At 48.7% G+C, this 20,834-nt stretch overlaps 1 protein-coding gene across 9 annotated transcripts in view; it reads right to left on the bottom strand.

The window, feature by feature from the left end:
* Nucleotides 1–20,308, bottom strand: part of LOC120950297 (cadherin-86C) — a 114,004-nt gene extending 93,696 nt beyond the window's left edge. For 2 of the 9 annotated variants that reach the window (XM_040368227.2, XM_040368313.2), the window contains exons 1-2: nt 19,275–20,302; nt 1,720–2,166 (exon numbers count right to left, since the gene is read on the bottom strand). The gene's annotated coding sequence lies outside the window, so the exon portion shown is untranslated. Of the gene's footprint in view, nt 1–1,719; nt 2,167–5,662; nt 8,681–19,274 lie in introns of those variants that run through there. The other 7 variants (XM_049609560.1, XM_049609420.1, XM_049609447.1 and 4 more) reach the window with 7 other exon arrangements.
* Between the last annotated feature and the right edge of the window lie 526 nt (nt 20,309–20,834).

The following is a 20,834-nucleotide window of genomic DNA, read 5'->3' as shown; positions in this document are numbered from 1 at the left end:
GAATTACTTTCACGCAGACATGTGTCAGACGCGAAAGATGCAAAAGGAACCAACAGTCAATGTTGTAGTGCGTTGCAGATTAAAATTCCATCATCAAGCATTTCTCTTTTCTATATGACGCATCTGCGTCGCTCTTGAAGCCACTATCTAGCGCAAAAATATAACATAATTAGCTTTTTGGCTCAACTTTAAAAACTATTTTGAATATGATAGTAATAAAAATGTAATGATATCGTCTGACATGTAAACTTTATGGAATTCAATTTGGTCACGTTCGATGGTGAGGCTTGTTTAACATAAATTGAAAATAATTTGTCGCGAAGGACAACTTCCACCAAAGCTCTGCAAACTTCAAGACATTCCACTGCAGCCGTGCAAACAAGGCAATAAAAGTTCTGATTGCACCTCATAAAGCTTGTCAAATAATCACGCAAGTGGCGCCCCAGCAAGGCTCCCTACCTAATCGTGTGTAAATAGTTTACAATAAACAAACACTTGCTCCAACTCCTCGACCAACCAGCAAGAGAAGAAACCAATTTTGCAACAGATGTTTCCAAACAAACCCTCGGCTGTGTAGGTGTGTACGGGCAGGGGTACGACTGAGCAGTTGTTTGCGTATCACGGCGTACAAAAATAAACACAAATTTGCACCACGCACGCTGCGGGCGAAACGTGCCCAGCTCGATGCCAGTTGCCTGCCGTCAGCAGCAAAACTTTGTTAGTGTAAAACTTAAATCCTTCCCCAGCTGGACATAGGTGCAACATGTTCTTGGTTGGTTGGAATATCTCCAGCTCGAAACCCTTTTGCCCCGAAGCCAGCAGCAAAAAGACGGTCCCAAACAATGCCCGTAAACCTTAGGTCACATCTCTATCCGTCCACTCGGGGTAGGTCGACAACAACAACCAAAACACACAGCTCAAAATGTCCAGCGCAACGCAGCGCGTATGCTTACAAAACAGCGCAAAAGGGTAAACAACCGAACGGAAATGGTGAGTGTTTTTTCGCGGCCAAATATTGTGCGTCCCTGTTTGCATAACACACGCTCTGCGATGATTTGAGATTTGTTTGATTTTTTGTTTAAATTTGTACCGCCTCTACCCTGCCCGTGGGACACAGGAGAAAGAGAGAGAGAGAGAGAGAGGAGGGGAGAGAAAAAAGGAAACGGACTAATCGCAGGCCAGGCCTTCACGTGCGAACCGGGGAGTGGTGACTGATTAAAGCGCAATGGTGCAATTTTTGGAAGCCACCTTGCTGGTCTGTCATATTTTTCGTATTGGAATAATTAACGTGGCACCATGGTGGGCAGCTGGCAGCGATTGCATGACCCTTGACGCACCCCAAAAACCGTAAAACGGGCCGTTTGTGTTTTTAGGTGCGGTCTTCACCGTGTGGGCCCAGATGGCAGCAATAATTACCTTCACAGATGAAGGTGACATACTTTATTATCTTACTTTTGCACCGCAGCGTTGCCTACGGTGCGCGCCTTATTAAAAATACTTTTTTCTTGTTCTCTTGAACGTTAGGTTTGAATGTGCTCCACTTGGGACCCTTCAATCGCCGGACTTGTCGCACAGTGCCCTGTCAAGCGCTTGGACTTGTACAACACAGGACGTTGGATCGAATCTCTCCAATGTTTAACGAGCAATAACGTATTTTAATGAATTAATAATCTTCACCTCTTCTCTCCATACAACAACCACACTTCTTCGCGCACCCACCTTCTAGCCGGATCGCTTCGATGGGCATGGCCGCGGGTTCGACCGCCTGCGGCCATTGCCAGCAGAAGCACAATCCATAGCTGTGTGTTTCGTTCTGCCAACTTTTCGATTTGATTGAAGCCACCACGATGACGCTGTCTTAAAAGGTTTGATTGAGGAAAGCGGGCAGCAGCAGTCAGAATACGCCAAAACACAGTTTGATTGTTGACAAGCGCGTGTCAGCGTTTCGCGCAACACAGATGGCGCCACCGTAACACCATCACTATTAAGCTAGTTTTTACGACGTTTAAGTCCGAAGGAACATTTCAAGATGCGATAACGAACTATTGAAATGATTGTAAAGGAAGTATGCTTTAAGGACCTAAACGTACTGATGCAAAACTTTAAATGAGATAATACTAATAAAAACACACCGTTTTCTTACTTTTTAAAGTCACGAGCCAAAGTCTGCAAAGAAAAAAAACGAAAAAAAGCGTACCTTATTATTTGTTCTAGAAACATAACTTAATTGAATCTTATGAATATTTCTTACTCTATCTTTACGTTCTATACCTGAAGGGACTATTAAAGTAAACAATTTTGCCACCAGTCAGACACAAAGCACGTATAATCGTGCCTCGGAATGCCACAACCGCATGAAACGCAGGAAAATTTCGCCCCAAAACCGGCCGGCATTTTCAAGGGGTCGATGGCTTTTCCTGCCCCCGGGGGAAAAAAAATGCTACACAAACATACAAACACACCGTTCTAACGCTATCGTACCACGAACACGCTCGCCGCATTGACCCACGTACACGGGTAGCGGCCCCGTTACCAACGGGCAAGCTGAATATTCATATTTGACGTTTGATTTTTGCCCAAATTGACCGCACACTAACGCGGCAGCGCCTGGTCTACCAGCACCAATTGCACAGGGCACCGCTTTGACACCGGAGAAGGCCACCCCGCGTCTAGTTTTCGGGGATACATGTTTCTCTCAAGCTGGACAAACTGGGGAGGGACAACGTAGTGGGCGGGAAGGAGCGCACACATAATTCTAATTTTGCCGAGGAGAAAAAAAAAATCTTGAAAATCCTACGGAAACATTTCCGCCAGAAAGCAAAGGTCTTTAACAGGCAGAAGGGAGTGGTTCAACACGCTTGGAGTTCTTTGTCTCTGTTTTCTTTATTTCTTCACTGAACGTATATGGCTTTTTTAATTTGTAATTTTGTATTTTTTGGTATCAACATATGTAATTTTGTTATGTTTAGTTGCGAAGTAAAAACAGGCTCACAAATGCAACCGGTGACTCACTAAAGACCGAGCTGACTAAGAACCGATTTCACAATCGGAAAAACCCCAGACACACGTTACACTGCTGAAAGAACGCGAGTTTAGAGCATCGGCAAGTACGCTCCGTTTGCATTACTTTGCTGTCTCTAAATCGGTGTACATTGAGCGTTTTTTAATCCTGCATGTATGCAAACAGCCCGACACAATGAGCCCAACTAGTATAGCAGTACCAAAAAATCGCCTCAGTTCCTCCCGGGCAACGGCAAAGGCGTCTGGTGCAATCAACTTCACGCCATGTCTTCTTCTACCTTTCGTACACACATACGGTACAAAGACAATGGGCACCTGCTACACACTGTCGTGTCGTATGCAATTAGCCAGCACTTCTTGTAAGCCAGCAAGACAGTTCGGCTTTCTTTGGCAGTGCGCCCCGAAAATAGAAATCTCACTTCGTAGATGGTTGAAGCGTTCTACCGAAACTGCCGTAGCATATTGCCGAAGCAGTAGTCAACCGTGCCAAAGCAACCGACCAGGCCCCCCCATTCCAACAACTCCCCGGCGAGCCGCAAAACAGCCCCAAACCAACGTCATGTACGGGACCCGCGCCAAGTAACGTCAGAATGTGTTGATTGTTATGATTGTTTGTGGATGATTTCGTTGAACTTTGACCCAATTGCGGCAGGGGACGCACCCAGCACTCTCTGCAGAGCTCTCTAACCCTGCTGGTCGCAGCTTTGTTAACGCTTTCGCTTTCCTTCTCACCATTCTTAGGCGCTGATGCGGTAAAACAACTCCGAATTTTATTTCTTTTCTCCACTTTGGGGTCACTTATTATGCCACTCACACACACACACACACTCACACATACATTGTAATCTTACACACGAGTACGGGGTGTAAGTCGACGTCTATTTGGCAAATGAAGTGGTGTCGCCGGCCGGCAGTACCGGCAAAAGTTCGCTTTCCCTTTTTTTTCCTTCTTGCCAGCTGCGGATGGTGGTAGTGGTGTTGGGGGTGGTTTGATTTTTATCAGTCACTCAACCGACGAACCACACTAACATCTTCCGAATGCCCGGTAGTGAATCGAGGACCGAAACTAAGCGCTTGGTGTGTGTGTTTGGCTGTAGTTGTGTGTTAGATGGCTCGAGAGCTAACAAGTAGCTAACACATAAGAATTTCTTAAAGAAGTGCTCAGTAAAAAAGAGTTCTTACTTGTAGGAGTGAGTGTGCGTGAGACAAGGTACAGACTTCAGAAGATACTTTTTGAACTACGTTTGACAATTGCGCTAAGTAAGGCACCCACAGTTTCAAGTGGTCGTGATTTCTTGCCTTCCAATATTTTTTGGGCATCGCAAATTGACTGTTCAGTATACGTCTTTGTACATCCAGATGACATTATGAAGAAAACAGAGGACAATTCAGAAGATAACAAAGATGGTCTTATTCTTGGGACTAAATAAGGATATCTAGACATTTATTTAGGCATTGGAATTAGACTGTAATCTCCAATTGTATCAAAACCTCAAGATATGCACCAGATTCTGAACATGTAAAATAGAAGACAACTCTGGTAATGATGAAGTTCCTAACATTGGGAAATACTTGTAAGGTTTTATCCAACATTCGAATTATACTTCAATTTCCTGTAGAACCAAAAGCTGCCTATTATTTCTGACTATTCAATATATATATATATATATATATATATATATACCTCCTATAAGATATTTACTCAATAGACGCTCTAAACATCTTGCAAGAGCTTTGCATTATATTCTGAAAAGAATACAGTGGTTTGTGTACAAAATGAGTGTACAATGATGAGGTAGTTGTTAAAACTAAGAAATAGGATCTCTAGAAATTTATCCAACATTGGAATTTAGTTTCCTATTGTACCAAAGATGTCCTATTATTTCTTCATACTTTGATCCTCCTATGTTATTGATGGTTCCAACCATGTTGTAAAACTTCCAGCAAAAATACCACCCTAACTAAGGGTGCGTTATCTTGCCATTTCAAGAAAGTAGAATGTCCTGTCCCAATGCCTATTTTCAAAGCCCGGTTTTATAATGTCACTGGTACGCTGTATCAGAAATAAACTCCTATTTAAGACACTGCCATCCATTTTCCAGCCCCAAACCATACACGGTCCACGCTCGAGCATTCCTCTCAAGCGTCCCACCCTCCAACTTCATTTTAATATTGGCGCCACTCGGCCACATCAAGCGCTGGTCCCCTGTCGTAACAAATCGACGCAACTTTCATTCGAAACGGGACGAACCGTTTGCCCTTTTACCGGAAATAAACTAAATGCATGTACGACGCCACCCACCAGCACCGTACTGCACCATACTGCATCCTACACCCCACCATCTGAGCATGTGGCTACCCTTTCTGCGTGACGCTCACAAAGGCAAGGAAAAGGACCCTCGGTGTGTGGCCGCCTTTAACTTTACCCGCACGTGGTCAGTAATTAAGCAGCTCTGAGCCCGCTCCACGGTCCACGGAAATGAAAACTAGAAACCGGAAGCTGAAACCCCGGAAACACACACACACACACACAGTCCTCGTTTCGATCGAATCCTTTCGCTGCGCACTGTTATTGTCGCTGTCAACTGTGCCTCGGAAACCGCGACACAGAACGCGACGCACCCAGTGTGGTGAACCTTACCTTTGCGGGCGCTCGTTCGAATGGGGTTGAAGAAGACGAAGCTTTTGGAAGAATGTAATAGTGGACTGGTGATGGGTGGGGAGTAGAGACGACCCAAGACCCCCCTCACCGGTGGAGAGTTGAACACTGCTTGATTTAAGATTTGATACGGTTCACGCGATCGTTAGCCGATGACGTTCTTTCACCTTTGAGCACCAGGAGAAGGCAGGACCAGCGACTTGCACAAGACGTCCAGGCGTCTGTCCGTCGTAGAGCTCGTAGCCCGTTCCGATGACGTGACGGTGGGACCAAACAGCAAGCCACTTGCGATGTGACCAAATCTTGCCACCGAATAGTAACGTGATTCACCAGAATTCCTCCCTTACTGGACGTTTTCCGTTTTTTTTCCCCCTCTTTATCAACCACTTCACAGCACCTTCACAGCACCAGCACAGATCTTCGCGCCGCGTGTTAATTGAATGCACCTTGCGCGGTGGACAGCACTGGCGCTAGTGTTGATTGAATTAACGACATTCCAACGACACACCCGCAACCTTAGCCGGGGTCCCGCACGCTCGACCGATCACTGGGCACACACGAGAACATCTTCGTAAGTGGAGCATGTCCACACGGGGCGGCCACCGCTCACCACTCACAAGCCGTCACAACCCGCCGAGCAGAGCCGTAACACCTTGCCTCACGTAACAGCGCCGCGCAAATCCACGACACAATGGACGCCAACGCAAGCCAACTCACACACAGCGCACGGTTGCGTCCAATCGGTACGCCGTCCGAACCACGTCTAAGCGGTGCACGGTACCGGTCAGTTGGTTTTTGTATCTCGACCAGCCGAACGCCCAAAACTAGCCGCCATCTACCGGCCGCCTGCTCCCCGTTGGCATTACCATATAGTTCGCTTTACGCGAGGCGGCCGGCGCAAGGACTCGCCAGCTTCGGATACCTTCACATGCAGCCACGGTTCGATACCGGTCCACCAGGCATGGTGATGGGGCGCACCTCGCACCGCGCCGCGAACGGTCGCAAAAAGAAGCAATCGCTTTGTGGGACACACCATCACTTTCGCTTCCCTTTTTTTCCCTTTTCCCCATAGCCCGCCCGGGAAGTTCGCTCCGCTCGGTCATACCGTGTGCTCCACTTTCCGTAAGCCGGTCGGTGGCGGGAACAGGACAGGACTGTGACGATAGCGAGCACACCCAGGCCACCATAGCAACGGCGTTGACCACAACGAACCGGGGACATCGGTCAGCTTGTTTCGGTGGCCCTGCGAGACCCGAACGCTTGACCCGAACACTGGACCCGATGGGCACCGCTCGGCCTGTGTGGTCAAACCAGTAGTTTCAAGGTGTTTTTTTTTTTTTATTTGCTGTGGGAACTTGAAGAATTTAGAACACTTCAAGCATTTGGACGCAATTCATCGCACTATCTTTGGCTTGCAGTTGTGTGGAGGCGGGTAGAAGTTCATCCTTCAACGTTCCCATTCCCAGCTTCCCAATAAAAATGGCACTTACGGGCAGATTGACCACAAGCGAAACTATTCCTAATCGATTTGATTAGCTTCTGCAAGAACGTTTGCGGAGCAGATTAATCCTCTCGCTCGCCCGTGGCCATCGCCGTCGCACCGATGTTGTGGTGCGGGAAACAGCATTTTAACAGCCTTTAACCCGATAATGCCCGCTCGTAAACGGCGGCGGTGCCAGCGCCACATCGTCCTCTGCGCGCGCGGTTTATCTCCCGTGGACACGCCGGTGAGAGAGAGAGATAGAGAGAAAAAATAAAAGAATTGGTCGGATTATTTTTGTTGCGAAAAACACTCCGAACCTCCCCAGGTGGGCGGCGGCTGTTCGTCCTCTGCTCCGGAGGCTCCGTTTTGTGGCCCGAGCGTACGCAACGCATCAAAACATCAGACTAATTCGCTTTTATGATTCTATTAGCGGCGTAACGCATCGTATATTGGATATCGGTCGCTGTGTTTTTTGTCCCGAGTGTCCCTGTTTTTTCCCCCCAATGTATGTTTTTTTCCAGCAGCAATAAACTGAACCAATTAGATGGACAGTGTCATAAAGCGTCTCCAATTCGACGATGGGTTTCCTTTTTTTGTTTTTTTTTTTTTTTTTTTTTGTTCAGCAGCGCGAGGTGGAAGACAGGCAAACCAAATCCTTTCCAAAACAAACCAACCTAATTGGTAAAACTGAAATCAAATACGGACGAGCGCGATTCATGTGACAACACGCAACGAAAAGGCGTTGCATTAGCGCAGCTGTCTGCTTCGTTCGCGCCTCCTGCCCCATCCAGTTGGGGGCTACATAAATTGTAACAGGGGTGGAAAGTTGCTACCGAGCGCCTACGACTGTAACCGATACCTTTCGCATGGGGAAACCGTGTTGACAGATAATGAGGATTAAATGCGGGCAGGGGAAGATGAACGCAAACGACAGGGTGCAGCAACATCAATAGGAAAGAATTGATCGTTAACCGCACTTTCCACTAGGGACATTGGAATTCTTGGTTGGTTGCTCCTGCTAGCCGGGCGCAGCTTTGCTTATCTTAAGCTGCAAACAGTCTACCGCACTAAAATGTTCCTCCATTAATCGCTCCAAAGTGCTTTCCAAACTGCATCTCAATAGAGTCTCTTGCAAGTGATTGTTAGCTTCCTCATTTCCGTATCATAACGAGAAGCTTTCACGCCTTAATGTAACGCTCCTTTGCTCGCATTAGTTTCTCTTGCTTTAAACGGTTACTTCCTCACTAGTACTAATCTCTAAACCATCACACGAAAAATCTTCTCCCAGCGCAAGTTGCTCAACCCTGGCCCTTTGGCCAGCGGTTAGGTTCACTCGATAAAGCGACAAGGTTCACAGGGGGGGGAGGCAAATGTCACCAGCAAGTACTGCCACGTGGTACGCGCCAGGACATGCGTGCGTGTCCTTCACGGAACCCGGCGCACCGATACATCATTGCACGCGACGCGTCAAACAGACAATCACTCAAACCCTCCCCCGCCGCGGTCGAACAGGTTGATTGCTATCATTCAGTAGGCCAATGCCAGAACGATTGGACCAGGGGACACGTCGGAAACGGCAGAAACATGCTAAAAAGGACCCTTTGCTGTTGAGGAGCGAAGGTGTATGAAACGGCGATGAGCGATTTTGATGGGCGAGATAAGAGAGCGCGCTCTCTCTCTCTCTCTCTCTATCTCCCCCCACGCGATCGTCCTTGAAAGGTAGCGCACGTTTTCATCGCCCAAGCACGCGACTGGGTGTCCATTTTTCCTCCAGAACGTGCTAACCCCAAATCGCACTATTTGTTGTGTGTGGGCGCGCGTCCTTTCGCTCGCAAGTGGCTCAATTTATCTATTCCATCACGATACCGTTTCTAAAAAACACACACACACACACACGCATCCAAAGTGTGTTAATTTGTCGCCGGAAGTGGGAAAATGATTTAAACGCCGGCGGGATGGGTCCTTGACCAACGGGAACATCCCGCGCTCCGCCTTCCCGTGTGCCATTAGGTGCGGAAAATGGTCCCGCGGCATTGGCTGGGCGTCCCATTTGCTCGTGCCTCACCACAACGTTTATTTAATTTTACTTTCATTTTGAGGGGAGGGGGGGGGGGTCGAGAAGTAAGTCAAGGTGCCGTGCTCAAATTGACGCTTTGCGATAGCGCTAAAAAGATACTCCGGCTTCGGGAGGTGGCGCGTGGTGCAAAATGGTCTGCCTGTGTGTGTGCGCGCGCGTGTGTGTGTGTGCTAATGGATTTTCGGCGTCATTTTCCGAATCCACACACTTCAACCGAGCAGAACGAAAGACACCCAGCGGGCACCGGTGGCGGAATCGGTTAGAAAATCGGAACAAACTGCTAGTCATTAGTCATAAAAATTTATCACCTCAGGGAAGGGGATGGAAGCGGGGGGGGGGGGGGTGGAGGGGGCCGAAGAAACAGATCTAGAGCAAGGTGGCAGAGATCTTTTGCTGGGACTGGTACGCCTATCACCGTGGGTAGGTTCTGCAAGGTCTACTCGAACTTATCACAAGCGGCCCAAGGGCTGTTATCGCAAGAGGGTGCAGGGGGAGTGAGGTGAAGAAAATGGTTGAGTTTGCCAGGACGGCAACAAATAGTGTAACAGATCATTTGATTTCACCGTGCTTTGCCGGCGAACACGTTCACTTTAAGCAGGCAGGGTTCATGGGAATTGTTTTTTTTTTCTAATTTTGTTTGTTTATCTTTTTTTGTTTTGTCTTCCAATACTATGTTTTCCTTCCTTTTTTTTACTTTTTTTTTCATTTATGGGCTTTGTTCTATTTGTTCTTTATTTCTTTTAGGATCAAGCTTTTCCAAGCTTTCTTTTACTTCAACTTGTTTTGAACTGCTTTTTTTCTTTCTGTCTTTTCCTTTTCCATTGTTATTGAATCTTAAAAAGCTAATTGTTTCCTTTTTTTATGCTTTTGCATTACTTCCACATCTCCTTGTTTGTTTCATTCTTTGTTATTCCTTGTTTCGATTACCTAGCTTAGTTAACAAAAAGGTATGTTTCGAAAAAAAACGGATTCAGGTGGTACATAAACAATAAAATTTGAAATTATTTTTCTCAAGCTATACAATTTGACCGACCTCACTGTCGTACAGCGTATTAAGCTCGCCAGGCTCCGGTGGGCTGGCCATGTTGTACGCATGGAAACGGACGACCCAGCCCGTAAAGTCTTTTTAGGCCGTCCACAAGGACAGAGGAGGCGTGGTAGGCCCAAATTGAGGTGGCAAGATGGCGTGGAGGCGTCCGCCATTAAGGCCGGGATAACGGACTGGCAGACGAAGGCGCGAGACCGTGAGCGGTTTCGGACACTCCTGAGGCAGGCCAAGACCGCAAAGCGGTTGTAGCGCCGGATAAGTAAGTAAGTAATACAATTTGACCATCAAATTTGAAGCAAAGCCCCTGCACACACCACTTCTTGACCTTCGTTCTTATGACCACACAGTAACAAAAGCTCTAAAACAGCGCAAAGCCAATCAATCGCCACACATTAGCTCGCTCACTCCCTCCCAGGACCGTTTAATCGCTTGATCCCACAATCCAATGCCACCTAATCGGAGCCAGATCCCGCACCATCGCCCCCTCTGAAATACTTTGCACGCCGATAGTGCACACGGAGGGCCAAAACCTCCCGCTCCGTAAGAATCCAAAACGCCAAAACGAATAATATAAAAAAAAAAGGAAAAACAAACAAACATCGATTAAAAATTCGTCCCTAGCGGGAGCGGTGGAATTTTTGGAACGAAAAGATTATCAACGGCCATTAAAGAAAACCAAGCCAAGCCGTTTGGGGAGGGAAACGAACGAGCATCAGGACCAAACTCTGGCTGAAAGGGAGGGGAAGATACCGAATGAAGTGGATAATCATTATAAAAATAACACAGCAGTCCGAGGGCGACCTTGGGCTAGAAATGTAACCAAAGCGATACGGGGGGGGGGGACGCAGGATATTAAGGATACTATAGGGGTTGCCCTAACCGAGACCCGTAAAGTAATGGGAACCTCGGGTTTCCGCTCGCTCCCAAGGACACTCGCGAAAGATAATGAACGGGGACGGGTCAGTGTTTTTCCCTGTCACAACCCACTTCGCGCCAACGCGATACAACGGTCCATCGCGATACGATCGCCCAGGAATGTTCGCTGCAACCTCGACCACATAGGGTCCACATCAAACCGAACCTTCCTAGAACCTGGCCGCCGGATGATAATCTCGTGTCCCCCGTGAAGCGAAGCTAACGGATGTGTAACGCTTGTCCCAGTTCTTGGGACGTTCGGCGCTTGCGGTGCGTGATGGGAAGTAAGTAAGACAGGCCGAAATCTGGAGCAAATGAAAAGCGGCCAAGGATGCGGTGTGTGGAAATGGCAACCTCTTAAAATCGTGCGCGATTTCAATGAAGCCCTCAAATCAATCGACGCATCGGTCGAATTAATGAAAGCGTTAAAAAAGCAAGACAATTATTGAACGTGGCTGTACGGCTTTGGTCGTTCAGCTCGGCGCTTTAGCCAGTTCATTGGGTCTGCCAGTTCCAGCTTTCCTTCCCACCGTTCGCCCAGCATCGCGCTAGTCTTTGCAAATTGTAAATTGCCCCTAAATTGGCATTACATTGGCGATTTTTTCGTAGTGCCGCCAGTCCATTAGGTGCCTTTCCGGCTTGCGGTTTTAGTTTTTGACTTCCCCTTCTGCCACTCCACTGCGGGTAATTTTCATCCCCACCGAGCGGTGGGCCGTTGGCGCTCCGGTCGTTAGAAAGGAAACGGTTGCGCGAGATAAAAATGCGCTACCGGGGGCAAAGATTTTAAAGCCGTACTGGCGCCGCCCGTTAAACTCTCTATCTCGCCGCTTCTGTGTGTGTTTTTTTCTTTTTTTCTTTCTTCTTTCAGGCAGCAAAGCACACTGCTAATCGGACGGAACAAATGCCTACTGCCACTGCACTTTAAAGTCCCCTTTCCCCCTCCCCCGGAGTAGCTGGGTAAAGAAGATTTGCGCAGGCTTATAAAAACCGTGCACTGCGTTCAGTCGCAATTGCGAAAAATAAATGATTACCACCTACATCGGCATATGAATCGGTCCCGTTCTTTGCAGGGGAGGGGTTTTGCAACGAACGCAACAGCACAGGTGGAACCAGGCAGCCACCCAGCGCGGCCCAAGGCTTTAATGAGTGAAGAGGATTGCATAAAATACGCAGGGCGCGTAACCGTCACTCGCATCGCAACGAGTGAGTGCGCTCGCTAAGTGCCATTGCGAGCAGTGGGAAGCTCTACTTAGCCAGGCTCTGATGGTGGCATGATGATACGCCGGTGGCCATTTTAATCCTCGCTGCAATGCTGCTGCAGATGTGGAGCTGGGCTAGGCGTGCATAAAAACACACAAAATCAACTATCAATGAGCGGATCGGTTCATCGTGCCGGGCTCTCCAGGGCTGATTGTGTCTCAAGCTTGCAGCATTTCCATACCTCCGTGCGCTTGATTGTCACATGCAAAAAAGTTGCCAAGGTTTTTAGAAACATTATTATATTGTTGGCTTTATTAGTTTATAAAACAGAAATGAAAAATTTAAGGGAATATTTAGAAAAGTATTTTCACTGCAGGAGAACTCCAATAACCATTAGCCAGGCAAATCATTTGCGAACTATAGCGTAAAAGTGTTAATTAAGTGACCATCTGTTCGAACAACAAACGCAAAAAAAACGTGTTTACAAATGTTGTGACGTAAAAAGACACCCTCCTATCTCCTTCCCCCCCCCCCCCCCTTCCCGTCTCCCTTCCCAGCTTAAGCAAGCGAGCAAAGACACGGTGCAATTCCCTTTTCCGCAGGGAAGAAAATTCACATCGCTAATAAATCGAGTCCGATCGCAATCAAAATCTTTCCACCGATCGCAGACGACGAACCTGGAGCGGATAGTACGGGAACGGATAGAGCGCACGGAGGACGGGAAGGGAGCGGAAGACATGACATTACGGACACAGAAATAAATAAAAATCGCTTATCGCCCCGTCTCCCCAGCCCGAACCCCAATCGGGGGGTTGGGGGTGCCTGTTTTGCATATTGCCGTGCGAACGCGAGTGTGTGTGTGTGTGTGTGTGTGTGCTTTTTATTTTATTTTTATTTTTATTTTTATCAAATGAGTTTTTGCCTTTTCGTTCGTCCATCCGTCCTTCAGAAGGTTAGCTCCCCCCTCCCCCCCCCCCTCCCGGACCCGGTCTCGCCCATCGCCACCGTGCAGTTTTCGCTGCACCAACCAGCACCTTTTAGCGAGGCCTTGTTTTTAAAAGCCTTGTTTTATTTGCTTTTGTTATTGCACATAAATAAAACGCGCCGCAGCAAACGGGCGTCCCGCTCGTTTGCGCACAGCCAGGCGGCTCCGAACAAGCAGCAAGGCAGCGCAAGAAACTGATAGGAACCGATCGGCAGGAAAAAGGGGTTCGGGCGACAAACCGTCCCGGCGATTCGAAACGCATTTGTCAATTAAAAGTCGATCCAGCAGCGGGGCAGCCAGCGGACGGGCGGCCAGCAGTTCAGGACTTCTAGTCCAGTTTAGAAAGAAAAAAAAATGCTCCGAAACGTGTTTTTAGCTGCGCAAACAAGTCGCGCAACTTGATAGAGAGCTGCGGAAAGCGGAATGTCATTGACACCAGAGCCGGGATGACTGACATATCGTTCTGTACCCGGGGTGGGGGGGGGGAGACGGGTAGAACACACTGCCGAAAACTCTATCGGAATTTGACAACCAAACAAACAGCTGCAGAACGCGTGGGAGCAGTACAGTAATTTGATAAAATCGCTTTCTTGAGCTACTTTTTTGGTTTATAAATTGGACGTTATTGTGAAATGACGGAAACTTTGGTTCTTGGAAGTTCTTGAATCTAGTTACGTGAAACATTGGGGAAGCGCTTTTTAAGTCATATTACAAAGAAGACACCACCAGCCTACAGCTTCGCTCCAGACACGATCATCCCTGGCGCTCCCTCCGTAGCGAAATGTTAATCTAACGGTAAGGTTCTCTCAAAATTATGCAGAAGAATGCAACGCCAGTAAATCAACGAGCCGAGCGGGAATTATTTTTATTACCAAATTCCTGGAACGCGCCAACGAATTCGTCAGCATTGAAATTCAAAAAAAAACCCAAAAAGGTGGAGTTGTTATTCTTTTTGCACTCATCTTCAACAGCAACCTTTTCGAAGAACCTCTTGTCCGCAACGGACAAACCAGCGCAGCCTCTCATCAAGCATGCGAGGGTAAAGGGAAAAGACACATCAAGATGAAATCGATCCGGGCTCTGCGCATCATCGGGTTCTACTGCCACCACTTCTGCTGCTGGCAGCGAGCCACACGCTCGTACCCAAGAGCGGCAGTCCTCAACCCAGTCACAAGATGCCGCGGGCCCCGATCCGACCCCCGCCTGACCGGTGTCGAGGCAGCACAGCCGAAAGTCTAGGCAGCGACGCCGGACCGTCGCTCTCGAGGAAGTCTTCAACCTTCGGACTGGGCACTGGGAAAGTACAGCAACAGCACATGACCCACCTTAAGCAGAGCTAAGCGGACGGGATGGAAAAGATCGATGAGTTGAAGATGCACACACACACACACACACACACACACACACACACGTCTGACCGTAACAGGAAACTTCTTCATCTTCATCATCAGCGTCTAATTGGGAGGAAGAAGTTACTTATGGCAGCGTTTAGCGTGATTTCGGTAAACCCTGGACCCCGGGGCAGACCACGCAAGAAAGATGAACGAGGAAGTGCCAGCTTACGGTGCTTGATCCCCACCACCACCACCAACGCGGCGCAAGAACTTTCTATTTATGGGCCTCAAGTTTTGGGAGGGATTTCCGATCTTTCGCCTTTTGTTTGCTGTATCTTGGCCTCGTGCCGATAGAACGTTTACGAAAGAGGAAGCACCAGGGCGCTGGAGAAGAGACGGCACATGATGCACACCGGCAGGGCTGCATGAATAGCTAATGGGTGCAATGAACTTGCGCACGTGCAGCCGAGCAAACCAAGCTCCTTGAGACGCTGCGAGGTATGATATTTATTCGTTTAATTAATTTGACATTCAGCTGTGGCGGAATAAATTAGCAGCAATAATTCGGGTTCGTCGCCTAGCGTAATCTTACATGTGTAGAACGGTTGTTTATGGATATGGGTTGACATTTTTAAAATGCAGACGAACTGTTTGAATTTCAAATATCAAACACCCAGATCCGAACGAGGTAGCTGCGGCCAAAGGTCATGTGAAACATTGATCGATACTTTAAAGCAAATGGCGTTTTTTTTTTCTTCTTTTCTTTAAATTGATGTTCCGATCAACAACAACAACATCATTACCTTGTGTTTGCAACAGATGTGGAGAAGTTTAAAACAGTTTAACCAAAGAAATAAAGTGAGCAAATGTTCACCGACACAGGCAAGCCGATTAATACCCACACAGCTGCCCGGAAGAGCAAACGGCAAAAAACAGAACTCGTTGCACTTGCAATCACTGTCTTGCGGTTGAACATCTTGCAAAAATAAAACTTTATCGTTTGCCTGTCATTTTTTTTTTTGAGTGGTTTTTTTTTTCTGGAAACTCAAGAACGTAGCACACCCACACACAGACACACGTACACAGCGTTGGAAACGAAAGAGGCAAACATTTTATAGCACCTCCCTCCCAAACAAACGCACAGCTGGGCGGACAGTCATTACGATTCCGGTGGTGATTTATGAGCACTGGCATGAGCAGGGCGAGGCATTCAGGCTTAACCCGCCCGGACGCACGCAAGGTTTGAAGAAATAGAGGAAGACGAAAAAGTACGTTTCAAATGATGAATTAACTACACACACACACACATACAGCTCACAAGGAGCCCAAGATTTGACACGCAAAAGGAATTGGGAACATGAGCGAGAGACGCTACAAACCGGGCCCAAAGTTTTGGAGAATGAAACCGACTAGTCCATTTTTTTTTTTTTTTTGCGGTGGAGCGCGAAGTCGATTAATCATCGCGTTAACAGGCCCAGTGAAGGAGAGAAGCGACCGTGGCGTCTAGAATCGGGAAAAGTCCCTCGGAAGTTGGGCATCCGTTGGTCGGAACTTGTCATAAACTTGCCCTGTTTAGTGCGAGGTTACGATTGCTGCTCACATGTGGAGGTGGCAAGGAGACACTCGTGGGGGTGCATCTGAATGCGTTAAAGCATGTATCGCATTAAATAACCCTTCGACATCACAATGCCTTTTCTGCTGCTCTGCAGAAAGGTAAGTGATTGCCTTTGGAAAATGAAAACGAAAGCAAAGCAAAAGAAAAGCCCGTCCCAGGGGGAAAAAAAAGTCAATCGTGCATAAGATAGGGAACACACCCCCAAATCCTTCCCTCCCTGTCCAATTGGGGATCCGAATGGGTCCCCAAAAACCTTCTCTTTGGTCTTATCGGACAGAGCCCAACCTTTTTGGCCCGACAGGCTGCAGGCCTGGTGGTGCGGCAAGTGCTCCCGATGTTTCCGTGCACTGAGGCAGGGGAAGGGGGAGGGGGAGGGGGTCGCTAAATCGCCTTAAGAAGGCTTTTAAACCAGGCAGTCACCGGGCAGGACAGTGCGAGACAGGTCCGGGCTAAGGTGCGGCTAAACCTTCTAAACCGGATTTACCTTTCCTTCCAAAGCTCACCCGGGCCTCGCGTATGCTGTGGGGAAGGGGTCTGTAAAAGGCAGGGAGGGAGGGCAGTGTAGTAGTTTTGTTATGCTTGTTATGCTACTGAGCAAACGCGGGCCCTTACGCCCGCCGTTACGCTCTACGCCGCGACATAACGCTGCCGGTTGGAAAACGGAGAAAGGCAACCGTAAAGCCCGTCAGAGCGGGGCAGTATGTGTGTGTGTGACAGAGAGAGAGAGAGAGAGAGAGAGCCCGAGCATAGGTCGAGGTGAAGGTGGTAGGAAGGCCGTTTGGAAGGTGATTGGACATACCCGCACGCTCTCCACCTTGCCTTGGCCAGCTAAAGTTCGTCGTCTTGTGCGACTTGACATTTCCTTTCCCAACGTTTGTTGTCTCCCGTCCCAATTTATTAAAGCTTCCACGTTTAACTGCCATTTAAACGCACGGGCCACGCGAGGAGGCTGCGACACGCCGCCCAGTGCAGCTCCAAATTGGATTGGCTCGAGCAAACCGGCAGAACGGAATGAATTGGAGTGTTCGCGTGAACTTGGCACTAGCATTAAGGCACTGTTACGGCTTCGGACAGGCTTTCCACGCCCGAGCTGGTGTGCTTACCTTCCAGGGTAGGTTAGTTTTAGCACAGCACAGGCTAAACCCTCGAGCGGCAAAGCATGTGCCCAACGTGTCCGAACGAAAGCTAGACGTTCGGTTCGTTTCTTTGCTGGGGCTGGTGCGGGAAATGCGTCCTCAAGGAACTGTCTTCCAACAACCGAGAATTGATGATGATGATGCAATCGTGCAAAGACCACTGCCGGAACTCCCATGCCATGTTGAATGTTAAAGAGCCTCAATATCTACTGCCAATATTGTACCTCCTTAACCATCCTCCGTCCGCTGTCAATGCCATCGATTTCTACTACCCAAAACCCGGAACAAATGAGTTCCCGTCGATTCGCCCCGGGTGCTGCTGCCGTGCCCTCAACAATCGATACTTTCATCGGCTCGGGCACCGCCGTCGTGGCAGGCAGCCACGGATGACAAAGTGTTTATTGGAGCTGATTTCCGACACACCTCCCTGCAGGCACACCTTTTTCCCGTGCCCGGCCAAACGCGCGGGAAAAGTGCCGAGGAAAAGCAAACATTTCACACCGACGAGAAAGAGAGAGAGAGAGAGATGGAGAGAAAATCAGCACACCACCGACCATACCCTCCCGTTCGGTGGTTGTTTACAATTTTGCGCTCGAGTAAATCGCGCTCAGCGCGCGTGAGGGAAGGTCGCGGCTGGATGAAAGTGAACCGGCAGATGGGTAATGATTCAATTTCGATCGCTACGGCACGGCACGGGAGGGTGAGAGGGATAGGTAAACACTCACAAATTATTCGGCGATCCAATTATCCGGATGTTTGTGGTTTCGCGTCAAGTGGAGTTGTCTATTAGCAATCGTTATTACCAATTTTTTTCGTTAATTTTTCGTGTTGAACGATTGGCAGATAAAACTTAAAATTGTTTTATACGAGTTTTGCTGGCTTTTCTATAGCTTTATGTTTGTTTTTCCTTGGAATTATCATTTGTGTTACTCGTATATCTCGTTGTAAGCTGTTTTTTCTTCTTTCGTTTTCTACTCTTAAATGTTCTTTTAATTGGTTTTGGGTTATATTAATATTATTTATATATTTTTAATTTTATATCCATTATGATCAGTATCTTCTTTAATTTCTGCTTATGTTCATGTTATTATATCCTTTTCTTCTTCGACGTTCAGGATTTCTCTATTTTTTTACATTTTCAAAAAAATTGTAGCTTGTTGGCAAATGAACACACCAACGCGTGTAAGCTCAATAATAAAGCGGAAAATGTCAACTATTTCACACATTCTCCTCCCCAAAAAAAAAACTAAAGGTTCAATTTGTGTATGCGTGCACTCTCTTCAAATCCTAAATTACCATAATTTCAAATCACACTGCTGACTATTTGCCTCATCACTCACCCTGCTGCTTCGCCCCATCACCAACACGCCAGTGCCAGAACGTGGAACGGGCTTATGACCCTTTGGCACGCGTTTCGATTTTATCGTCGCCTCCCCCTTCGCGGATTGGGGCGAGGGAAGAACAAAACGGATGCTCAGGACAAGGACACGCGGACAGTAAGCCACAAAACTTGTAACTCCCTGACAGGCGAGCGAGAGAGAGAGAGAGAGCGAGAGCAAGATAGAGAGGAAGAAAAACAGAGAATAGAACAAGAATAGAGTTCCGCACACGCACCCAGGAACGGCATTGACAGTTGCTCAATGTTTTGAATTTCCGCAGCGAGCGAGTTGACAAGCGCCACCAAGGAGCTTCGTTTTGTTTTTCTGTTGCAATTTGTGTGCCTGCCCTTAATTGAGCAATCGGAGTACGAGTGCATTCCCTTCCCCGGTATCACACCCAACCCTCCTAGAAGCAGGCTTACCTTGTGTCCCGTTTCTCGTTCCGGTGGCTGCGAGGTCCTTTCCGCTGCGTCGCGTTCAATATTCCGCACAACACAACCCACGCAATGCTTTACCAACTAACCCACCCTCTCTGCGTGTGTGTGTGTGTGTGTGTTTGTGTATGCGAATTTCGTTTTCCTTCTGCACACTGCCCACGCACTCCGTACGCACTCCGGCCCTCCGCACGGGGACCGGTCGCACACTGTTCGCACAAATTCTCGGGTTGATCGGGTCTGGATGGACGGACGAGGCCTGACGTTTCCTTTGCTCCGCGTTCGGGTGTTCTGAATTTTGCGCACGGTACACTATGCTGTGGTCGATGACAATTCGCCCCGTGCCGCTGGTGACAATAGTGACGGCGCCCGGGCAGTCGTTTTTAGGGGTCTTTTAGGTTTTTTTTTCGGATTTGCCGGGCTGTTGTCGGGATTGCGTTACAGCACTGGAGCTGGGATATTGAATGCTGCCGTGGTACTACTACTGGCACACGCACAGCTGCGGGTAAACACATGCACACTCACTCACTCTCACACACACACACACAACTGCGTACACCCACACAGCGACGGGGTTGGGTGTAATAATTCGCATAAAGGCAGCCCCTTCGCTTAGTCACCAATTTGTTGCTCGCACGGTAATAAAATTGAACTTGCGTGCCTGCCAGCCAGGGACCGATCGGCGGAGGACGATACTCCACGACACGATACACACTGTCACGAACCGCCACACAACCACCCCGTAATTCCGCTGTTTGCACGCGCTCCGTCTACACGGAGCCAAACAGCCGCAACTGTGTGACACGGCGCGCCAGAGCAGAAAAGAACAGCAAAGAAAAGGAACAACTAAACTAACTACTAACGGCCGTTTAACGCGCGCACGCTGGGTGACACTTCAAGTCGCAACTGCGCCACCGTTTCCCAGCGGCAGAATTCGAAAGCAGCGACAGCAAGCCCCTTTGGTGACGTCCACCGTCAGCGAGCGACCGAATGTAAATGCGCTCGGTTGCCGTTCGGCCGAAGCCCCAGAGCTGCTCGCTCAGCGCGCACGCCTAACCACACCGGCTCGGCCAAACGCTCTTTGTCTGCGCTGCGTACCGCGCGGAGGGGGGGGGGGGAGTGGGGGAGCAGCAAAGCGCAACACGATCGTCTTGGCTCGTTCGCGCTCTTTCCCGTACGCATAGCACGCAGGCCGAAGGCAGGGCCGGCAAACGCGCGCTCGCTCAGCATCCGATCGATTGCGGAGAGCCGCGTGAGCGAACTGCGGTGCCGATCGACGCAAAATGAAAGCTCTCTCTCTCTCTCTCGCGCGAAGCTGTGCCCGCTCCTGTGTGCTTGCGTAATCGCACTCTGCTGAGCGGCTTGCCGAGAGCGCCCTCCGAGAGCGCTCTAGGATTCTAGGAGCAGCCTGGCCTGTAGGACTTGTGGGGAGCAGCAGCAGCAGCAGCAGCAGTGGAGCCAAAAATAAATCACAACTGCCTCGGCCGGGATCGCGCAACCTAAAGCGCGCAAGTACCGTTCGGGCCGTTTCCTTCTGCCTTTTTTCGC

This window comes from Anopheles coluzzii, chromosome X, assembly GCF_943734685.1.
Source record: "Anopheles coluzzii chromosome X, AcolN3, whole genome shotgun sequence".
NCBI lineage: Eukaryota > Metazoa > Arthropoda > Insecta > Diptera > Culicidae > Anopheles > Anopheles coluzzii.
The sequence above is the reverse complement of the archived record's forward strand: the minus strand, read 5'-3'. Positions and strand labels throughout refer to the sequence as shown.